General features: G+C 39.8%; 1 protein-coding gene across 3 annotated transcripts in view; it reads right to left on the reverse strand.

Annotated features, from left to right (window-relative positions):
* Nucleotides 1–23,655, reverse strand: part of FAR2 (fatty acyl-CoA reductase 2) — a 134,499-nt gene that overhangs the window by 72,913 nt on the left and 37,931 nt on the right. The window lies entirely within an intron of this gene.

A 23,655-nucleotide genomic window follows, 5' to 3' on the forward strand; every position in this document is an offset into this window, starting at 1 on the left:
GACAAACATGGCTGGACTGAGTCTTCCTAGAACAGCCTCTTTCTCTCCAAGACTAACTGAAAGAAAAAGGAAACATCTTGCCTATGAAGTACACCACTTCCATTGCAAGCCAGCACATAGAAACATCTTATATAATGAGTCTTTGGGTTGACCCAACATAAATGAACAACAGCAAAGAGTTTAAAGTACTGCAAGAACTTTAGCTACGTGTGATGGTAGGTTAAATCACTTTCATCTCATAGCATCACAAGAGAAATCTAGCTTGTCCTACAGCCCATGCTTTCCTCAGGGTGGAGAAAATTGACCACTGCTATGTGAATCATGAGAAGCACCATGGATCAGTTCTCATAAGGTGTATTGTGTTCATTGCAACACTCAGGAAAGTGCTTCATGGGACTCTGATCCCCAAGGTGTCAACACTCATAACAGTGAAAAACAACCCACAGTTTGTGCTGATGTGCTGTCATTACCTGGATCCACAAGCTGATGCATCTACCCAGACTTGACTCTGCACTCCTACTAATCTGCCAGTTTTCACAATCATGGCATTGCTAATTGGAAACCCTGAATGAAAATTTCTAAGTCCAGACAAATGGACAAACAAAATTTTATGTCCAGACACATAAAATAGGGACTCAAGCCAAAGAAAATACTGTTCTTCTTTCCCAGTGCTGCCTTGGGATTGCAAACAAGTGATAATCCTTAAATTAATTTTTGGTAAAGAATCATCAGGTGTGCCATCCAATTTAGAAGGTGGGTCACGTAGAAAAACTTCTGAAGGACACTATTTTACAAATTAATAGCTGTGGGTATTTCAGCTCAGTGAATTTGGGCATTAGCCTACTTTCAGATATGGCCTAGATCACATTCTAAACAACGTAGCAGGTTCGGCTCCGTCTATTAAAAACCTGTTCTTATTAAAGAGACGGCCACTTGGGACGTGAAACAAACAGGTTAAACTATTAGATAATTAACTTGTATATAATAAAATGTCACATCTGATTCAGGTTCATAAGAAGTGGGTGAGACTGGAAGAGAGGAACTCATAGAACCTGTTGTGCAAGTCCAAAAGTAGATATTAGTTGAGTCAGATAAAGATGGGAGGTGACAAAAGACTTAAGAAATTTGGTACAGAGCATGCCCTGCAAAGCAGAGAAGTTGAGAGAATATCTTAGTCACTAGAGGCCATACAAATTCTACTTATCATAAGGAATCAAGAAGATGGAGCATAAGACCACTTTCAGCAACTAGATACTTGCTTTGAACTCCTATTTAGAAGATCTACCTAACCTCCCTTAATATTCTGCTAGAAAAATGGTACATTTACAGAGTGCTTTGCACTACAGACTGGAAGATTATTGTAGTGTTTAACATGAATTATTCTTCCCACACTTCAGTAGTACAGAACATTTCCCATTTCATCACTAAACATTAGTGCTTTGCATTATAGCTGTAGACTAACACAAAGATAACTGCTAAGATTTCAGAATGTGGGTATCAATTTATTATGGCACTTCATCTGTGTTCTCTAAGTTATCCAAATAGGGCTAAATTTGTTTTGGCCATATGTTCAATGCCTACTAGAAGAGTTACACAAAACAAACCAACCAACCAAACAAACAAAAAGGGAAAACCAGAAAAAAAATACACTACTTTATAGCAGCTAAAATTAGCTCTGCAGCCACATTTCATGAAGTGTTTCTGGCAAGTAGTATGCACACATAACAGAGTTTTTCCCCATGTAGTCTGAGACAATTTTAAACATTTGTCTGAAAAATCTCAAGAAAAAAACACATCTTCCAAACCATTCTGGTATGGTGACAGTGGCAGCACCAAACTGCCACAGAAAAACTGGACTTCTAAGGCAATCTGGTTGATTATTGGCTTAACTCTATAGAGTTAAAAGAAGAGGTATGAAAACCTCCAGCCTTTCTGTTTTCTGTACTAAAGCAGTCCAGGTCAGACAGCCTGTGATTCGCACGACCAGTTTCAGTTGGATCCAGTAGCTCAGGGCCTTATCCACAATAAAAAAACATGAGGAATGAGATGGTTTTTACTTATTACAGAATAAGTTTTGTGTCTCCTTTCAGTAATTTTTTCCCCCTAAGTTAGCTTTGGAAGCAAATACAATAATCTTGCACTGACCTGATGCCAATGCTATTTATCATCAAAGAAAATCTGTGTATTTTTTAATGTGCACCAACTGATGTTTTGAGATCATGACACAAAAGCCACAATGCTGCTCAGACAGATCCCTGAATCTCCACTATACAAGCAAGTGTTAAGAAGCTCCTACTAGGTTCCAAATTCAAAAGCAGATTCTAATTTATATTCAGAATTGCTAAGATATTTTACAGTTGGCTCAGTCAGGGAACATTGACTTTTTTATTTTAAGAACCATCTTTGTTTCTTCTATATTTAAGAGTGCTATTTTATAATAGAATTTATTCTTCTGTTTTAATTGATTTTTCCTGGCCCTTGTAGAGAAAGTACAGAATAAGTTATAGAGATTTTTAAGGAACCAGAGGATTTATAAGGTCAAAAGGCTCAATCCAAGTAATTTCTGCTGACCTGAACTTTGGATGTGTACTTCAAGATACAGACAACAACATGCATGCTTTTTTTACTTTTCACATTCACTCAAATGAAGAAAATGCTTCCTGCAGAAGCTTATACTTAGCTTTCCATTTTAAGGAACAAACATCCAGTACTGGGCATTAACCATTTCCCAGTCAATTAAGCTGCATGGGATTAAGTGTCTGGTAAGAGAAAACTATTCTAATCCTGAACCAGAGTCAGCAGGTGCAGTGAGCTGATCCTTATTGAAGTGAAGAAGGACAAAGACTGTTTCAGAACCTGAGCTTCCTGTCTCTCCCAAAACTGACTGGAAGTAATCAAGCCACTGGCTGGGGGAGAAAAGCCCACACATGAAGCCCAGCTCAGGTGATTAATTAGAGGCAACTCTGACCCTTCAGGCACTAATCAGAGAGCAGCAAAGGGATGACTGCTGCCATGTGAACTACTGAACACAGCACCTTTGCAGCAGTACACATTTCATTGATGCTGACTCATCTTGAACTGTAGTGTGAAAAAAAAAACTTTTGGACAGCCAGCCAGGAATTGCACTGAGCATCTCTGCAGACTTGAGTACACAAACTGCTCTGAGGGTGAAGCTCAGTTCCTGATGCCTGTAACAGTCTGCTCTGGGTGACCCACAAAGGACAACTTAACAGCCCTGTGTTACAAGTAAAACCATGGGTCTCTTGCCAGGGGCACAGGCCAAAGGACCAGCAAAGGGAAGGTGGGAATCCTGCCAACCAAATGCTTTGTTCCCACTAAAGAAAATGCTCAGACCCCCAGCAGAAGAGTATAAAGGAGAGCTTTGCCCCACCAAGAGCAGATACAATTGAGCTTACATTTAACAGAACAACTAATACACCACCCTCCTCTTCCACCTATTTGAATTACGCAGAATCTGCATTTGGATTGCAATGGTGCGTGTGGGGAGTTGGATTCATAGAATCACAGAATGGTTTGGATTGGAAAGAACCTTAAGCATGGTCTAGCTCCAACCTCCCACTTGACCAGGTTGCTCAAGGCCCCATCCAACCTTGAACGCTTCCAGAGAGGGGGACTCCACAACTTCTCTGAGCAACCTGTTCCCGTGTCTCACTACTCTCACAGTAAATAATTTCTTCCCAATATCTAATGTAAATCTACCCACTTTCAGTTTAAAGCCATTACACTTTGTCCCTCCCCAGACTGCTATCAAAGCCATAGCAATGGGAAGGGAAATGTGTCCCTGAACCTCACTGACTGAAGCTTCTGCTGCCCAGAGCAGTTCCATGACTGCAGGTGTTAACTTGAGATGGAAAAACTGAGCACCACCAATGAAGAATGGGTAAGCTGGAGCAGGTTTGGACCTGTTATAGGATTTCCACGCTCTACACAACTAGGTCAGTGGGCAATGCAAAAGCTAATTTGTCATGATATTTGCCTTTTCAAGTAAAGAGCACAAAATTAAGAAGAAAAAATTAAAAATGTTTAGCTTTGTGCAAGAGCAAAGGACTGTATGCCTGCAAATACAACCTAGATTTACAAATGGCCTCTCTGGCATCTCTAACTCATCTGGTTTTGATGAGGTTTCTCCTATCGTGCATTTTCACAACTTTACGCATGGATGTAACGTCTATAAAGGACAGTCTTCTAGACAATGTATTAAATGTAATGAACCACCTTCAACTAAAATTATAATTAATGACAAATAACATTTTTTTAAACAATGCTACAGACAGCAGGAGTCCTTTAAAACAAAATAACTTTTGGCCACTTTCTGAACACAAATTTTAAACCCTGGGTAGAAGTGCAAACAAAAGTTTTCCTTAATCAGGATTCTGAAGGAATCATAATTAACCTGGGACATGCAGAGAAAGGAAAATTGCTTTGTTGCTTCAGAGAACTTGTACAGCTGAGGTCCAAAGAAGCAGGATAAAGTGGTCACAAGCCATTTCAGTTTCATCAATTTGCTTTTGCAATCTATTAGTTTATGAGTTTAAAATGGACTGAACAGTGGGGATACCTAAATAATATATTTCCATACAATTGCTTTCTTTTTTGTAATTTTTCCCAGGATGTGTGACAGAGACTTGAAAAATATGCATGTAGTTACTATACAATAAGCAATTATTTCTAACATATAGAAATATATTCAGGCAATATTCTTTGCTCCAAAATATTTGCACATAATTTCTTGTTAGTTAATCATAAGCAAGTAAATAATCCCATGACTACACCTGTAGCAGAAACAACCTCATCTTTACATTTCAGTAGCCAGCAGAGGTGGAATGAACAGTTTTCCTCAACACTAATGCCTATAGAACAATTATATGTTTCAAGGCAAACCTGTGGAACCTAAGGAGAGCATGTACACAGATGAAGAGGCAAGAATAACGTTAAAAGTGCAGCACCTGCACACCACCTCCTATGGAGTGAAGTCCAGTCTGAAATAAATCAACTTTACAAGCTGCTGATTCCTGGAGTAACAGAACACTCAATTCCATGCTTAAAGAACACAAATTAAAAAGATGTAAGGAAAATGCAATAAGCATCTACGTGTGTCATTTATGTGTATGATTTAAACACGGGATATAACAATGTTCATCCATTCACAGTGAAATCTCAGATGGATGCAGGTGCAATAGTTGTGTGTACTCTGTTATCTGAGATGCTTTCTATGGATGTCAAGGTTTTGCTGAGCACCAGGCTCTGCTTCAGAGATTCCACAGAGTATTTTCAGCCCCAGGACATCTGGAAGTAATAGAGCATACTGTGGCCTTGGAGTCACAGATCAGAGTCCAACAGCACACACGCTAGCAACAGCTGAAGTAGTGACTTGCATTTCATTGCAGTGACTTAACTCCTGGCTTCTCAACAACACTGGGAAGAAGCTTCTGCCACTCAGCTCCATTGATTTGGTTTACTGGGCCAAACTCACAGTCAGGGTAGTTCCACTGCAATGACCACCATTTCATCAGAAATTAACATGAATTAGCTGAGACTTGAGCCTTTACACTCAATATATTTTCTGCTTTTTTCAGTAATAAATAAGTGACTCAGAACAGAAAGGGGCTGCAGTTCAACACTGCTCAACATTTTTGACAGCAGCACTGCTAAGACGAACAAGCAGATAGTACCAACAATGAGGCACTGATGTTACACAAGGTATTTTCAAATATCTTTAGGTATATAAAGACTTGTGTAGTACAGGATGTTTGGGAAGAGGTAGGAGAGATTTTACTGATGGCAGAACATGAAGGAAAGATGTTAAAATCATTAATAGACAAATTAAAAGATCCTCATGGTTTGCTGAACTTCCATAGTTACTTAATAGCACTAACAACTTCACAACAATAATAAACTGACAAAAATAAACCTTCTTTCACTTAGCTACAGAATTCAAAGGAAGGTTATAATCCATGCTTTGCACAGGCACTATAGATGCTAATACAACACAAAGAAATAAAATACCATGATTCAAAGATGAGCACATTTACAGCCAGACTCAACTCTTGACGATAATCCTCTTAACAAAAGAGATTTTGCTCCAAGCAATTTGCACCAAATGTAAATGTTGTTGCTAGAAGCCTGAAGGTTAAATCACTTTTCTGCAGCTAATATATTTCATATAATTTTTATTTGCCAACAGTATCACCTCAGTTCCATAAAAGCATATCCATGTGGCAACAAGCAAGGAGAAACTCTCGTTGCTCCCGGAAACCCTTCATGGCTTGAAAAATGACACCAGTTTTGCAATCCATTTCAATTTACAGCAGTTAAATCTAAAGAGACAATGCAGTGTGACAGGATAATTAAGAGCTAGAGATAATGAGCAGCATGCATGGCCAGATCCTGCAAACTCCTGGACATTACATGACATGCAGACAGAAGCTCCTGATCCTTTGGAAGCTACTGGGAGTTGTGGCTTCTGGGCTAGGGATCTGCCCACAGAACAAGACCCAGACACAGGGCAAGATCCTGAATTTCAAGATTTGGTCATTGCTTCAGCATTACCTGTAGAACTCCACAGATCACCCCACTCTCCTACATATCCCAAGCTGTTTGACTGCTATTAGGAATTAGAGAAGGATAAATGATGTATGTGGACCACTGATGTAACACAACCCAGGAGAGGCCTCTTGATTTTTTAGAGAAACCTGTTAGTCTGCGTCTCACTATGATCTCTCTAAAAACTATGAAAACAAGCCTATAACCCTTTTAGAGCTAAGATGGGGCTACTGTGCTAAAGACATTATTTTGTGTGTGATACTGGATGTATTCTGACTCACCCCTGTTTAGTTACCCAATGTTAAGAACAGCAGCTCGCGGGATATCAAAAGAGCAGCTTCTGCAAGCTCCTTTCTGTATCACACATGTCAGCATCAATACCCCCTCATTCTTTTTTTTAATTCCTTTTTTTTTTTTTTATCAACACTCCCTTAAAGCTGGTTGTTGCAAAGCCATTGAGCGGGTCACATGATCAAAGCTTAGATGCTGTGAATAAATCAGGAGCAGAAGAGAGTTTTTGCTCTGCCTCAGGATAATTGAATACAGACATTCTGCATCAGAACATTTTCACAGACAATCCTTCTCCTTCTCTTCCCACCAGTTCACATTCCACATTCATTATCTCCTTGCTCTTTCTCTTTTAACTGTGACTGGAATTTACAACCAGCAGTCTTCTCCCAAATCCCTAAATCAAAAGCTTTGCAATACCCACTGAGTAGCAATCACACTGCATCTTGGCATAGCAAAAGGGAGGTCTCTCAGTTATTAAGTCAAAGCTGCACAAATCTCTCTGTGATACCTGGTGGGTTGTCTGGTACATTTACTTTCTTATAGAGATCTCCACTGCTAACTTTGTATGAGTATCCAGCATGTCTTAGCACACTCTCTGAAGACTTTCTGTCCTTCTCTACTTGGTTCTTGCCCCTCATCAAAATTAGTGGCACTGTCATCTACGGCACTTGTGGGAAGACCTGGATTTGGAGACACCAAATTGGGTTGTAATGTTGATTTGCCTGAGGGTAGGAAGGCTGTACAGCAGGACCTGGACAGGGTGGATGGATGGACCAAGAACAATTGTGTTGCAAGACAAACCTCTCTTAGGGTACAACGCTCCAAGGTCCAACCAGGTGTTCCAGCAGAAACTCACAAATAGTGCTCTGAGCCTATTGCCCTCAGGGTTGACTAGCCTGGATCAGTGCTATTGCTCCAAGAGCACCTGACCTCTCTGCTGACTTGCTCAGGAGTGACCTGAGCCTGTGCTTCAAAGCCTCACCTTTTATTGGCCCCCTAATCCTGCTCATGTGCAGTTAGGGCCCGCCTTAATCAGGCACAAGTGGGCTTAACAAACTCATGCCCACTACCTGGCAATTAGTGGCATCTGGTTGCCTCATTTCACTACACAATCATATGAGATTCCATGCTACAGGCTTGGGGAAGAGTGGCGGAAAGCTGCATGGCAGAAAAGGACCTGGGAGTATTGGTTGAGAACTGGCTAAACATCAGCCAGTGTGTCCAGGTGGCCAAGAAGACCAACAGCATCCTGGCTTGTATCAGAAATAGTGTGGCTAGAAAGAGCAGGGAAGTGATTGTCACCCTGTACTCAGCACTATCTGCTCAGCATCTGCACCGCAATTACTGTGTTCAGTTTTGGGAACCTCGTTACAAGGATGCTGAGGTGCTGGGACATGTGGAGAGAAGGGCAACAAAGTCAGTGAAAGGTCTAGAGAGCAAGTCTTATGAAGAGTGGCTGAGGGAACTGGGGCTGCTTAGACTGGGTAAAAAGAGGCTGAGGGAAGACCTTATTACTCTCTGACCTTATTACTCTCTAAAACTACACGGAAGGATGTTGTAGCATTAGCATTGGTCTCTTCTCCCAAGTAAAAGGTGATAGGAAAAGAGGAAATGGCCTCAAGTTGCTCCAGAGGAGGTTTCATTGGATATTAGTAGGAATTTCCACAATGAAAGAGGTATTAATCACTGAAACAGGCTGCCCATGGAAGTGGTTGAGTCACCATCCTTGAAAATATTTGAAAGACATGTAGATGGGGTGCTTAGGGACATGGTTTAGTGGTGGACTTGTCAGTAGTATGTTAACAGTTGGACTCAAAGATCTTAAAGGTACTTTCCAACCTAAATGATTCTGTGATTGACAATTTTAAGAATTGCCACATACAATTAGAGGGTAACAGTAGGTTGAGGTGCTGTTTTTTTCAAGTTTCACTTTTGGAACAGTCCAACTAACACAGCTGTTGTGAAGGACTGCAGCAGCAGGACTGACACCTCTCCACTGATTTTCACATTCCACCACTCATGAAAAACCATCTCCTGGTGGCCCCAAAATAGATGGAATAACTAAAACAAAAAGAATTTAAAAACTGCCTGAATTTTTGTAACATGAAAAAAAAAAAAAAAGTAGTGATTGACAGTAAGGATGCAAGTATTTAAATGATTACAGGAACAATGCTCTTCACAAAGGCACTGTCATGACATTAAGAATGGTCTTCACTCCAGATTTTGAGTCAGCAGCAATACTGACCCAAGTAAAGCTTTATCTAGTCAGTAAATCTATGTCACATAATGATGGAGAGTCTGCCTTCCTGAGGGATTCCTCCTTTGTCCCTAACTTCTACTGTCACTGGAGCCAGCTCTCTTGCCAGGTAAATATTTAAGCACAATACTTAAGTCTTAATGAAATAAGATTCATTGATTTTGAACCACATTTATATGTTTTCATAACAAAACCTAAAAAAATACAAAAACCAATGAAAGAAGAAACTGAGTGCTACATCCAATGGTCAAATTGATGACCTCTTAAAGACCATGTTTTTGAAAAATGAACTTATCCAAGCCCATGCCCCCTTCCCTCCTCTTACAGCATTTTTACAGCTATGTCCAGTGGAAGCTGTAAATAGAAAAGATGAGTAGCTTTGTACTCCTGTGCAGATTTACCAGAATACATTCATATCTTTTTTGTTTATATTAAGCTTCAAAACAAATGCAAAGCAGTTAATAATTGGCTGAATAACACTAGCTGCAAGCAAGCAAGCAAGTAAAAAAAAGCTGCAAGGGTTCAAGAGCACACATGTTTGCCCTCTCCAGTTTCTGATGACCTCAGAGTCCCCCATTCAATCTGTCTGGACTTCCCAAAGCATACAGGCTTTTACTGAAGGAGGATTTTCTTTAGTAATGTCTATGTATATACTTGTGTATTTACACACACATGCAGAGAAAACCATTTTTAGATCATAGATATAACAATGTTAACTGATCTTTTCCTTAAGTCCCAACCATTTTTGGGTCACCAAGACCACAACTCCTTTCCACGGTGGTGGCTACAGAATACTTCCAATTGTAAACTTCCATAAGCTGTAACAGAATCAGTATTCCTTTTACTCCATCCCTCCATAATGTTTAAATTTGCTAATAGCTTCCCCACAGGCCAGAGGTGACCACTGAGAAGCTCTTGACACGTCGTCAGTGAAACCTCTTGATGAGCTCAGATGAAACCATAGCAGGGTGCATGTTACTTAATGGAAAAACATGGTGACTACACTAAGAAGCCTAGCAGTCCTGTGACAGCAAGCTAAAATGAAATTTCACACTTCAGATCTCAGTTCTAACAGAGTGGAAAAAATCACCTGCTGAATCCAGATGAAGATTTAAGCTTAATTAAATAACTGTAATTATTTTTCTTTCCAATAGAAAACTGAGCTGAACAGTCTGAGCATTTTTTATATTCAGGTTTTATTGAAAAGAGCAGCCTAGAACTCTCCTCTTGGTTGGGGCAGAAAGATACAAATGTTTGGAGTATTTTCTACGAACAAGAGTCTTTTTAAAAGGACAATCAGATGGATGTGAGAGTCTGTTCTATCAATTTAACAGCAAAGAATATATAAGTACAGACACATGCTTCCCAAACCGAAGATGTAAGACACCATCAGATCTTCTCTTTATACTGAAACCTAAAAGAGAGCCTTATCAATAGAAATGCCAGTTTCGCCTGTATCTCATCATTGTATCAAAATTGACATAGGGTAAATGGAAACAGAAAGAATTTCTTTTTTTAATTTCTCCCCCATTTTTCTATTGTTCACACTTAAAACAGTTGATGGCACCTGTCGATTCATCAGACAACAGCATCAGTCTCAATTACCCTGTCCAGCTACTGAAATAGGACAGAAGCTATCCAGGCTTCTGCTATGCAAAATTCACCTGTCAAGTGAAGTTCTCAGCAGACAGAGCAGGATCAAAGCCTCCAGGAACAGGTACAATGTGCAACCAAAGTTTATTTTGTTAAAGAAATTCTACAGGGAAATTTATGCTGCTTGGTGCATGCTGCTAGCCAGTTTATTCTGCAGGAAACCATCCCAGCAGCAGCAGTGACCAGCTGTCCAATAATTACCTGCATCCCCTCTTTTGTTGAAGACAATTCTGGCACCACCTGAATCTGAACCACGATACACTGACATACGTGTTGCCAGACCCCTCAGCACTGAACCCAGGACCTTGCACAGGCAGTGTGAGGGTGTGCACTAAGGCAGCTACAGCAGCAGAGGTGCAGCTGTTTCCCTGTTTGGCAAGATGCACACCAAATGGAGATGAATGATGAGTGGTGTTCCTCAAGGGTCAGTACTCAGACCAGTGCTGTTTAACACTTTTTTCGGCAACATAGACAGTGAAACTGAATGCACCCTCAGCAAGCTTGCTGATGACACCAAAATGTGTGGTGAAGCCAGCACACTGGAGGGAAGGGGATGCCATCCTGAGGGATCTTGACAGGTGTGAGAAGAGGGCTCGTGCAAACTGCATGAAGTTCAACCAGCCCAAGTCAAGGTTCTACACCTGAGTAGTGGCAATCCCATGCATGAATACAGGTTGAAAGGAGCAAGGACAACCCTGAAGAGAAGGACTTGGGGGTGGCGGTGGCCCAGAAGCTTAACCTCAGTGTGTTCTGGCAGCCCAGAAAGCCTGGGCCCAGAAAGCCCGGAAAGCCTGATCTTGGGCTATATCAAAAGAATCACAGACAGCTGGCCTGTGGGGTAGGGCTTTTTACACAGGTGTGTAGTAAGAGGACAAGGGAAAATGGTTCCAATCTTGAAGAGGGGAGATTTAGGTTAGACGTTAGAAAGAAATTCTTTAATTTGAGGGTGGTGAGACACAGGAACAGGTTGCCTAAGGAAGTTGTGGCTGCCCCCTCCCTGGAAGTGTTCAAGGCCAGGCTGGGTGGGGCCTTGAGCAATCTGGTCTGGTGGGAGGTGTCCCTGCCCATGCAGGGGGGTTGGAACTGGATGATCTCTAAGGTCCCTTCCAAACCATTCTCTGATTCTGTGTCCTGACTCTTGCTTCCCAGAAGTAATAGACTGACAAACACCTCATTCTCCCATTGGAAATGCAGAGAAACCACAGTGAGGAGAAACTAGCAAGCTGTTTCCTCTTACAAGGACTGGGATTGTTGGGAAAGGGCAATGGAGACAGCAGTATGGGGCTCATCTGCTTCTAAAGAGACAGTGATGAACCCCAACAGCAAAAAATATTTAGACCTGATATGCACGACACAGAAAAAATATAAAGCATCTTATTTCTTCAGAGAGAAGTCAGTGAGAGAGAAGGCATTCCAGAGATTCAGCAGTGTTGCTCCTTTCCATTACACCTCAGCATTCAGGGTAGAATTTTACCCTACTTTGTCTGACTGTCCCTGAAGGGATGCACTCCAGAGCTCTTTAACTCTTGTTCTTTTCCTTCTAGCAAGATGAGAGAAGTTACAATGCACAGCTGCTCACTGCTGCTGCTCACAAGGCTGCAGGATAACTTGGAGCCAGGGGATGAAACTGCACAGCAAGACCAGTAGTTTTTGCTTCTGCCCTTTTGGATAGCAAGTGTCATCCTGAGAGTTCAGGAGGATTTCTTGCTTGGGATCAACAAACACAGCATGTGGGCAGCATGAGCAAGAAAGCTGCCTTCTCTGGAATTGTGAACAGGGGATACAGAGGCGGCCCAGCTAAGCCAGAAGCTTCACTAGCCATGTGCTTTGAGGTAGCTTGGTAGCTCCAAGGTGGCTTCTAGAGGCTTGCTTGGTTTTTGGTTTTTTGGTTTTGTTGTTTTTTTGGTGTTTTGGGTTTTTTTGGTTGGTTGGTTGGTTTTTTTGTTTAGGAACTGCCTGAACAGCCTGTAATTTCAAACCTTTAGTCCAAAAGAAAAAAAAAAAAAAGCAAGAGAGCCACAAAGAGAAGAATTTCTAAGACTCTCTGTGATTAGTATCCGAGTCAGTCTGTTCCAGGAAGACTTCCCATTCAGCTTCTACAAGTAGGCCTACATCTCACAATGCAATGAGTGTAGAAATCCAAGAGACCTCCCTCACTGTGCTACCCACAGCAGCTTAAAACTTATGTTAGCTCTCTGATCTCTAAACACACGGAGTCAAATTACTCCTGGGTGATATCTTAGCAATCTTCAGTGATGATAATGCCAAAACTGAGCTCTTCCAAAAAATTGTTTCCTTAAGGCAGACAACAACCTGAAAGAAATAAACAACTTCCAAGGGTCTCCTCATGTCCCTTAAAAAATACTTCTTGTAGAATTTGCCAACTGGCATGCTGTGGCTAGCTGGCAACAGTTTGCTAATAGGGGTGCTTGCAGAGAATGTGAGCTTTTTTTTTGAGGTGGTTTAGTAGGAAATGGACTAAGGAGCCTCCCATTTTTTGCCATCTGACAGCCACGGCCATAATATTTTGAGATACAGGTCAAAGGTGCAGTTCATAAGAAGGTAATCAACAGATCATAGAAACATGGTCTATTTGCTCTTATAACTATATTGAAAATATTTAGTGCTGGCCTTGGTAGTGCTATGTTAACAGTTGAACTTGATGAACTTAAAGGTCTTTTCCAACCAAACTGCATCTGTATGATTCTATAAAACTTTTTTTCCTACCCCCATCACCTGTTCCCTCACTTGAAATCCAGCTACAAACAGGAACTAATTCTACTAACAGTGATGACATTTCCACAGAATTTTTCAAAATTTTACTGATCAGACTCTTGATACTAAATATTATCTTTACCTAATTTAAGAGAGTTCAGTTACACTCAGGAGGTAGTTTCACTACTATCAATTAGTTTCACTACCTCCTGGACCCTCATCTTTAAGGATTTCTGACTCTCTCTCTCTCTTCTACTAGGATAAACAGACTGAGAAAACAGATATAAAACTACAAAACAAATGTGAAGTAAGTCTGAGTATTCTGTTCTAAAATACAGAGCTAGATGCACTCTTCTGAAATATGTATTTCTCCAGCAGAGTCTACAGATTGCTGCTTCGAAAGCCCTTTGGGATGGGAACTATACAAGTGCCATAGTACCAGTCAGAATAGGTCTCTGATCACAGCTGAGCTACCTAGAAGTTAGTAGAGTGAAAATATTTTTTCTGGACATGTTTATGTAAATCAGAAATACAGCAAGTATATTCAGAGCAAACACAGCATAGCAATGTTTATCTCTACCTTGTGCTGCTAAAAATTCTTTTGTTGTATTAGTGTATTCACTTATTCCCTGTTTTATACACATTAAATAATGATCTCTGAATTACACTGGAGAAGCAAAGTAGATGTGTATTTTATTATTCCCATGATTAGAAGCAAGGCAATTCTCAAGGGCTGATAATGAATAAGAGTTAATGAAGCAGTGCCAAGCAGCCATTTGTTTTCCTCTTTTTATAAGCTGTTTTGCTTGGGGTTCTTTTTGTTTGTTAAGTTGCTTTGGAGGAGTTTGGTTTGTTGGGGGATGGTTTTGTTTAGTTTTTTTTTGTCATGCAGTTATTCCTCTCACTCTAGAGCACAGGCTGAACGTGATGTCAGGAGGGAAATGAAAACTCTACATAGAAGAAGTCAAACTAGAAGAACAAAACAATACCTTTTCAAATTAGATTTTCTCACAAACTACAAGGAAAATTTGCTCCTTAAATCTCCTCACTGGGTTTCTCTGAAAGAAAGGCAGCACAGTCTGCAGATTTCTCTCCCCAGAGTTCTCCAAAAAGCACAAACATTTACTCTTTGGATAAAGGGAAAAGAGCAGGAAGAGGAAACTAAAGAGAATTCCCTGGAGTTACTGAAAACTGCATTAAGGAACTTCGCTCAGCACATCAGTGGCTCTGAATACTGAGGCAGCAGAGAGTTTTGCAGAAATGGGACTCTTTGAAACACACTTCTCCAGAAAGAAAAGACAATAAAATGCAAACAAAAATGCTTTTTTGCTGGCACAAACTGGCACAGAGAAAGTTTTTCGTCGTTTTCCACAGAGGGAGCAGCTTTTTTCTTCACCCCTTCTCCAACATTTAGAAGTTGGTGAGAGAAGACAAGGCACACTTAGGTTAAAAAAATACAGTTCTGAATAAAAAGTGCAGCATTGGAAAATGATGGTGAGGCTGTACTACGATCATCTAAATATATTCTCCATGCACTAAAATGAAAAGAGGGAATGGAAAGAATTCAATGATGATTTGGTTATAAAGAGTCAAGTTTAAGTTTAAAGCACTCAAATAATCCTGATGTAATTAGTACCAGGTGCAAATGAGCACTCATGTTTTCCAGAGCCACAAATTACCTATTGGTCTTTAAGAATCTCTGCATTCAAAATTTACACTCTTCCACTGAATAAAGTTTTTCATTACTTTTCCTTTTCTTTCCAGTGATTAACAATTAAAATCTTAATTACCTGGTAAAGAAAAAACCCTACAAAATTTTTGCAGTGCTGGCTTTCACAAACCCCCTGCTCCAAATCTCGCCACACCTGATCTATAAAATAAAGAAGTTCTTTATATTTTCAGAATATTGATAGACTTCTATCTGTTCCTACTTCTCCTAACTGCAGACAAAAGCTGCAGCATCCTCTTCAAGGTATCACCAATTGCATTATTGCCTCGATTCTTCAGACACAAATTATTCACCTCCAAGTCTTGCAACATTTGTTGGATATTCCCCATCTTCGAAGTTCTACTGCTTATCTTTGGTCCAGATAAGATTCCTATCAAGAAGGGCTGAAGTGAGCTAGATGCAGAGTGCCAGTCTGGAAATTCCTCGCCAAAATACAGAGTTTAATTGGGCAGGGACATAATATGAAGCATGTATCTGCACTAGGCTTCACACAAGAAAGAAAAAAGTTGTTTTATTAACAGCCAAAACACACACTGACCTTGCCAAAAAGTAGTCTTTGAGGCAGGACACTTCCTACAATAGACAGATTTTTACCAAAATGAGCACACGGATTAAGGCTCACCTCTTAGAGGAAAGATTAGTAGGGAATGAACATGCCTACAGGTAGTAGCAACCATTTCTTCTCTCCAGTTTAATGGCATTAAAGTGGTACCATTCTGTTGCTTGTGAACTCAAAGCAAAACAGAACAAGAAAGGTGCTTCTCTCTGACCAAAATTCTATTTCTTTAAATTTCTCTACCATAATATTCTATTTTAGGAGATTTTTTTTTCCCTTGGCAGTGCAAAACAGACTGAAACTCAGCATATTTGGCTTCCTGAGAATTTTTCCTGGCTGAGTATCCAGTCTAAAAAGGCTCTCTGTTGTAATTTTTTTGCCAGTCCTCTTTGTTGACCCCTTCCCAATTGGATGACTAGAGAAAAAAGGTTGAAGATAGAGAGAATATATGGCCCAAAGATCCTCAGTTTATCAGAAGGGTGCTTGAAGCCACAGAAAACACTGCACTGAGGTGGCCTTAATTTGCACTGGAAGATTTAGTGGCTTTGCCACCACATCCATCCTCTTTGATCTTATATTGAACACAGGCCAAGATACCTACATCTTAACAACATAAAGCCAGGCAGAGCTGTCCTGCAAGAGGTGCAGTCACAAATAGCCAGAGAAGGAAAAACTCATGCTTGTGAATATACCATGACTCTTTTGACAGAAGGAAGCTTAATCATAGACACAGTAGGGACATGGTAAGATAATTTGTGCTTGGAATAAAATAATCCCTTTATATGACACTTGCAAAATCGGAAATATTTTTTTTTTTTAGATTTTCAAGAATTTTAGAAAGCTTCAGCATTCAAATTAAGGTCAGAAAGTCATAGTGTTTAGCAGAAGAAAGGGAACTTAAGAGTATGTCATAGAACAAGTAGCTCTTCTTTAGAAACAGTGGCACTAAATGAAAACTACTATCTGTGATCTAAAAGACAAATGAACCACAAAGGAAAGTAGTAGAAAGATCCCTTTGCACATGCCAGGCTTCTCAGCTGGCTGTGAGATGTCAGGTTAGTCAGGTTTCAAAGGCTCTGTAGAAGCTATTAATGCCACTAATTACTACATAGCACAGAAATGCCCATAGGTGATATGAAGCTCTTAAATCATCTTCACACCACAGGAACAATTCATTTTTTTTTAATAGGAGATTGAGACTTCCAAATTTACAACACCTGAAATATAACTCTGAGGCAGAGCCTGGGCCAGTTAATTTGCTAAATCTGTTCAATCATAAGCCTTAATTGCAACATTCTTCAGTTCTGACAGTAAGACTGAAATAATCAATGTCCTACATTTCAAAGGGGAAAACCATCATTAATCCTCAATTATTATCTTCCCTGAATCTCTCCATTTGCACTGTGGCTAAATACAGATGTTGGGGCAGCAGCCTTAGGGTTTTTTAGAATAACTCTTGGCCACTTAGGATGGGATTTTCTTGCCCTGTCACTTGTGCAGGTGGAATTCTTGTGAGATCAAGTTATGAATTAAACAAATTCACTGGGCTGGTTTACCATGCAGCCTGAGAAAGAGCTGTGTCAGCATCTCTGAAGGCACTGTGAGACAGAGGTGGGTGAGAGGCATGGGCAGGAGTAAACAAGAATTCATTTGTCCTGTATGGCTGCCAAAGCCTTCACCCTGAGAAAGCCTGGTTTCTGGGCAGGAAAATTTAATCTACCTATATTAGAAAGTACTCCAGTTTTAAAACTTATCTACCTGAACATTTAAAAGCAACTTTCCCCAGGATTTCCATGGCACCTCACCTGAATAATTTCATGACATCCCTCCAGCTCCTTGTGAGTGCTCTGCAATACTCTGCTATTCCCCTTCATAGCCCTTCTTTTCTTTCCCCTTATTTAAGCTTCAGTCCAACCTGGCATGTTGTATTCTGGACTGGGAAGCTTATAACAAAAGCAGATCTCCCAAGGTTACCAAGCAAGAACTAAAGCAAAACCCTTGTAGCCACAATCAGCTTTAATCCACCACCCTTATCAGGCAGTCCCAGCTGAGAGGATGGTGATGGAGAAGTGAGAACTGGGGGGATCATTTAAGAGGGAGAATCCCAGCCTAGCATGGAAGGGAAAGTCTAGCATCATTTATAAAGCAAGGATTTAGGAACACAGGTTACCTGAAAAGATCAGCTCTTACAGAAGTTTATCTGGATGCAGATTGTTTAGCCAGGGAAGTCAGCCAAACTCTCTAGCAACAGGGAGAACTTTATAGCATAAGACAGGGATCAACTAGTCCCTCCTTTCTGTTTGCTGTAAGGGAGGTATTGAGAGGTTTGCAGGAGGCAGAGAAGCTATTACTTATTGGGAAACAAAATGGATGTAAGATACATTGAACCCACTCAGTCTTGGCAAGCTATAAAAGAGGTGAAGAATTGCAGCAGACAAGCTGACACAGTAACTAAGATGAGGCAACATTACTGATTTTTTTTGATTTTTTTTTTTTTTTGACAGCTATTTCTAGAAGATAGAGCCTGTTCCTTGCTCAATGGGTTCTGCATTTTTCGTTAATTTGCAGCTGAATGGAAAGATGAGTCACTTTGTCACAAAACCACTTCATCATAAATCAGGATTCAGCTCGTAAGAGCAGAACTGCTGTGAGCACAACATGATCTATTCTGACAATTTAGCACCCCTTTCCTAATGCCTAGGAAAAAGAGCCCCTTTACTCCAGAGTTTATATCTTCATTTTCACTGAAGTAGCCTAATATGATGCTTTCATGGCCTTCTCCACATCTCACAGCAAACAGATCTCAGGCTGTCAGTCTTTCTCATGCCTTATCTAAAAGCAGAACCAATCAGTCCAGCAAGAAAGCCTAGTGAAGAAGAAACTCAGAATAAAAATTACTTTCTCTCTCCACAGAGGCTGTATCCCAGCTGTTTCAAACACCTTTTTCTTGAAAGTGAAAATAGGCATGTTTTAGTCATGTAACTTGTCCTCCTCCTTACAAAGGAAAGTACTCATACAGTCAAAACATAGTGAAAATGACAAATTATTTTTTATGTAAGGACTTCAAAGCAAAAAGACTGAGTAGATACTAACCTCCCATTGAAAGAAGTCTTCCTTGACTCACACAAGGTTGTAGAAAAATGGCATGAACCACCTTGAAAAGAAAAGATCCCAGTAACCTCCAGCCTGGGACTCCTGTTTGTGCTACCATGTCCTATGGGGAACCTCCCTGCTCAGACACCCAGGGTGACAGAGCTGAAATAAACCTGAGCTTTATAAAGTGTCGCATAAATGTCCTGTTTCTCTCTTATAATACCTACTTTTCATCTCAATACTTTTCAATAAGGTATTTTACTTCCCTAAAAAGACCACCATATGTGCCACTGTTTTCCTTTGCAAGCACACACAGCTTCTTCAGCCTGTTATACACACAATGGAAATATTCCACCATGCCACAACATAAAATAACCTTGCTGATATTTCATTTACATGGGAGAGCCAGTTTGCCCATTGCCAATTCGGCAATTAATGAGTAGCTTTCTCTCCCACCCTCTTTTATTTATAATTTATATTTTCAGTAATTTTACTGAAATATGTAGATTTCGTGCCATCTAAAATCCTGAATCAAAATGTTTATCCTGAAGCCAGTACCAATTAGAATCAACTGGGATCTGTTCTTTTGATAAATCTTGTACCATTTGGACATTTATCTGCATCCACGTGTATTACCACTATACTAAAAGACAGTACTAGCTTACATAGGTCTTGCTCTCATTATCACTATCATTTGGGCCTCTTGATGGAATGAATGTATCTTCCAAGAGACACACACACATACAGATCCTGGAGTATCCTGTGGCCTCTGATCTGCTCAAGCTTTCTGGACACAGATCAGGAGCCACATAAATGTGATTCAGCAGGACAAAGGTGCTTGGCCAGTGACTCTAGCTCATAGTGATCAATGAATTCCCAAGACTCATCAAAAGCAGTGTTGGAAGTGTCAATTTGGTCCTTTTACAAAAATAAAACCCACCACACTATCCTTTTGAAAACCAAAATTTTTCATAACCCTTGATTCTAGAACAAAAATGGGATTTCTTAAATTCCTATCTAGTATACAGATGAATGCTGAAGGATTAATTTTTCCTTCTTTCCCTGAGGGAAGGAAATGCTGAGTTTTAAATGAGCTCTAGTTATTCCTCCTCCTCATTTCATTTCAATCAGTTCTTGCTACATATTCTACTATTAAAATTTTCCTCCTGTATCTTTCCCAGACAAATCTTTTACTTAAGCTTTATAAATTCTCTCTGGTTTGCTGACTGTTATCAGAGGTAGATAAGACAGAGCAACACAGCTCTCCCTCATGTGAAACCATCACAACCTCTTTGCCTAAACAGATGAAACTATGCTGGGTTCATCTCCCTTTCACATTTTGCTCTCAGTAGCCCAGGCACTTCTCCTGCCCAGTTATCACTGAGCTGCATCTGCCTTCTTCTCTTCCCTTCCTCCCTTCTTTCATGAGGCCACAAACACAAACTTAATTTTATTACTCACTGTTAACCCTTAAAATCTTTCAAGTGCCTGTATAGGAAGTAAAATTGGTTTGGGTTGCTCAAAAAACCCACTGCTCATTCTTGCAGAGTGGCATCTCCTCTCTCATGACAGGTAATACAAACATTACAGGGACTGGAGAATCATAGGAGATGCTCTGAGCACTGCATCCTCCTGGCATAGTGCAGTCACTGAAGTAAAAATTAACCAGAACTGCAAAGGGAGATTAAGCTAAAAGTCTTCACTTTGGAGGTAAGTAAGTAAGTAAATAAATAAATAAATAGTTGATTAACAAGCTTTTTAAAACTAGTTTCCTGCAAATTCAAGGTAAAATAAAATTCTCCGTTTTACAAGCTTCTTTAGACCAGCTTCATACTTAAGTCTCTACATTTAATATAAAATATTTACCATTGCATATTTTTATACAAGACATTCAAATATATTCACTTCTCCCTGGAAGTTTTCAGAACCAAGTTGGATGGGGCTTTGAGCAACCTGGTCTCGTGGGAGGTGTCCCTGCCCACAGTAGGGAAGTTGGAACTGGATGATCTTTAAGGTCCCTTCCAACCCAAACCGTTCTATGAACAGGTTATTATGCAGGTTATTTGCAACAAATGCCAAACCCTAGTGCATGGGATCTGAGAAACTGGCGTTCTGTCACTTCATTACTTTGTTTATTGGAGTCCTGATGAACACATACTTTATAAATGCTTGTGAAGATAGTGAAAAATAAATAAGTAATCAAAACTCAATATAAATTATCCTGTAGTTTACGAAAAAAAAAATAAACTAGACACTAGAGACCAACATAAATGCAGCTATTTTTTCAAAGCTACATGAAGAACTCTTTCCAGAAAGAAGTAAAAATACCTTAAAAAACACTACGTTTCATAGAGCTATGAAAATTTTCTATACATTATTTCTTAGTGCACTAACCAAACACAAAGCTTCTTAGTAGAAAAAATCCTGGATTTGGACAATAGTTTACTATGCAGCCTAATAATTATTTTAGCCAGAGAGGCTTTCCTGAGATCTCAGCCTCCTGCCTTAACCTGCTCCCCACAATACAATTACTTTTCATCAAGGCAACACTGACTGCTTAATGACAGGCTTATGAAAATCCAAACAAAGTATTTTTTTCTTTCAGCAGCAGGAAAGTCTCCAAATAGTTAATGAATGACTAAAGTCAGGGAGTGTCCAAGCAGGGAAATTGATTCAGAAGGAAAGAGGCCTTGCTTTTACCCTGTGGAAGACACAGTCTGTGAGCTGATTTGCTGTTCATTTCACCCTGGGAGCAGATTTTTACATTTTCCTGAAGTGCTGTTTTATCAGAATGATAAACAAAAACATATGTTGTCTTTGCTTTGTGTAATATTTACTAGTTTTCTACCTACCATCCTATTTCTGCTGCTTTGGGCTTCTCTCTCCTTTTCTGCAGCTCTCTTTACTGAATCCCCTGAATTAATTTCCTCTGAGCTCTGTAACATTGCACTTTTAAAATAAATACAGAGAAACTGCTGCTTCCCTAGGGCATTTCCAGGGGCAGCTCTATAGGAGTGTCAATGAAATGCTGCTTCCTGGATCCTCAGCCTGACCTAAGGGGTTTTTTTTCTTTCCATTTTTCCTTTCTTCTTTCAATCTTTCTTCGTGAAGTCAAAGCAGAAAAGAGACAACATTTTAAAAGCCCCGTAAAGTGGGAAATCTGCATGGCTGAAACTCAGAACTCTTGGTCTCCCAGCAAATAAAGACTGCAGAGAAAAGGTTCCTTAATAATATATGAGAGCTGAGTTTCCAGGTAGTCTGCATAACTGTTGAGGTCTTTAATTACATTAATTTAAAATCCATGAAACACATCTCTGTCGTTAATAAATCTAACAGTAAGCACTGGAATGAGATTTACATAAAAATTACCTATTACTCCACAGCACCAGATTTTCACCCTCTGACTTTCCCACATTGTGAATTTCTGAGGAATTTCACATTTAAGGAATATGGAAGACATACCCATCTACTTTCAGAACTGTTAAAGGTGCAAGGTAGCTGTCTGTATCAATTAAAATAAACACTTTTAATTTTAATAAACATAATTAATTTAAGCTCATGATACCAGCTTTTCCTTTAAGAATGGTCTCTTCTAGACTAGACCCTACAACAACTGGGCCCTAATTCTAATAATTGCACACTTTTTGGAAATCCCTACACAGAGGCAAATTCAAAAAAGCTTGTGCTTTTTACTAACTTCTCCCATATTTTGTTCTTCTCTAATCCAAGAAATACAAAGCAGTTTCCAGCTCACTGCATCATTGTACAGTAGAGAAATACTGTAGTACCCAATTTAAATTTAGACCCTGGGAAATTAAAGGATCTGAATAAGGACACACAGAAATATTCCAGGAGACAGCTGGAAACCAAAGGGGGAAAACTGAGCAGAAAAAATCTGCTATGGTGAATTTTATTCTTCTATAGCTTCTGTTCAGTATGTAGTAATTGAGGCTGGAGTGAGTATGTACCTGGTTTTAGCTGAGTTTCTTTTGATATATTAGGAACACCATAAAGCAAGAAATTTATCCAAAACATAGGCAAAACAACTTTGTAGTTGCTGCCCAACAGCAAGTAAATCCTTCTTATTCACTGCTCAGAGAAAACACAGAAAATGAAAGTGGTTGCTGAAGATGGTGAGGAACTTCTAGGTAAAATTCTGATAACAATTAATAAAATCAGGCTGCATCCTGCATCTGCAACAGAAGGAAACCAGGAAACAGTCCAAAAACATTCATACAACAGAGCAGTCAAAGTAATTGTGTTCCTCCAAATCTTTATTCCGAAACTACAGCTGTAAGTGGGACCCATAGAAGACATCTGAGATTAGAAAACAAAAATTTTGAAAACTGGATTTGGAATCAATTCCAAAATGACCCCTCACATATCTCTGAATTTAGGCAGTGGAGTTTTTTTGTTATTATTTGTGATACTCATACAGAAAGGATTTTATTATTTCTTCCTATATACATACCAAATGCCAACATTTTTTTTTTTGTTTTCCCTAGATATGACTGAAGAAGCCCACCTTTTGTCAAATGGCCAAATGGGCTTTGATTCCCTCACATTTTCTATAAGAGAATGGAACCTGCCCCATTAAGAAAAATTTTAACTCACGTATTCCAGTCACTGTAGATCCAGGCTTGTTGTTGCCAGTTTACAGCCCAGAGAAAAGACAGTGATAAGATCTGCAGAAAACAAAAATTTGCAGGCAAAGGCTGAGGACAGCATCCCACTAGGGGGAAGCCTTTGGGGGACAGAGAAAAAAAAAATAATAAAAAAAAAATGTGGAAGTGTTAC

This window comes from Calypte anna, chromosome 1 (genome assembly GCF_003957555.1).
Source record: "Calypte anna isolate BGI_N300 chromosome 1, bCalAnn1_v1.p, whole genome shotgun sequence".
Taxonomy (NCBI): Eukaryota; Metazoa; Chordata; class Aves; order Apodiformes; family Trochilidae; genus Calypte; species Calypte anna.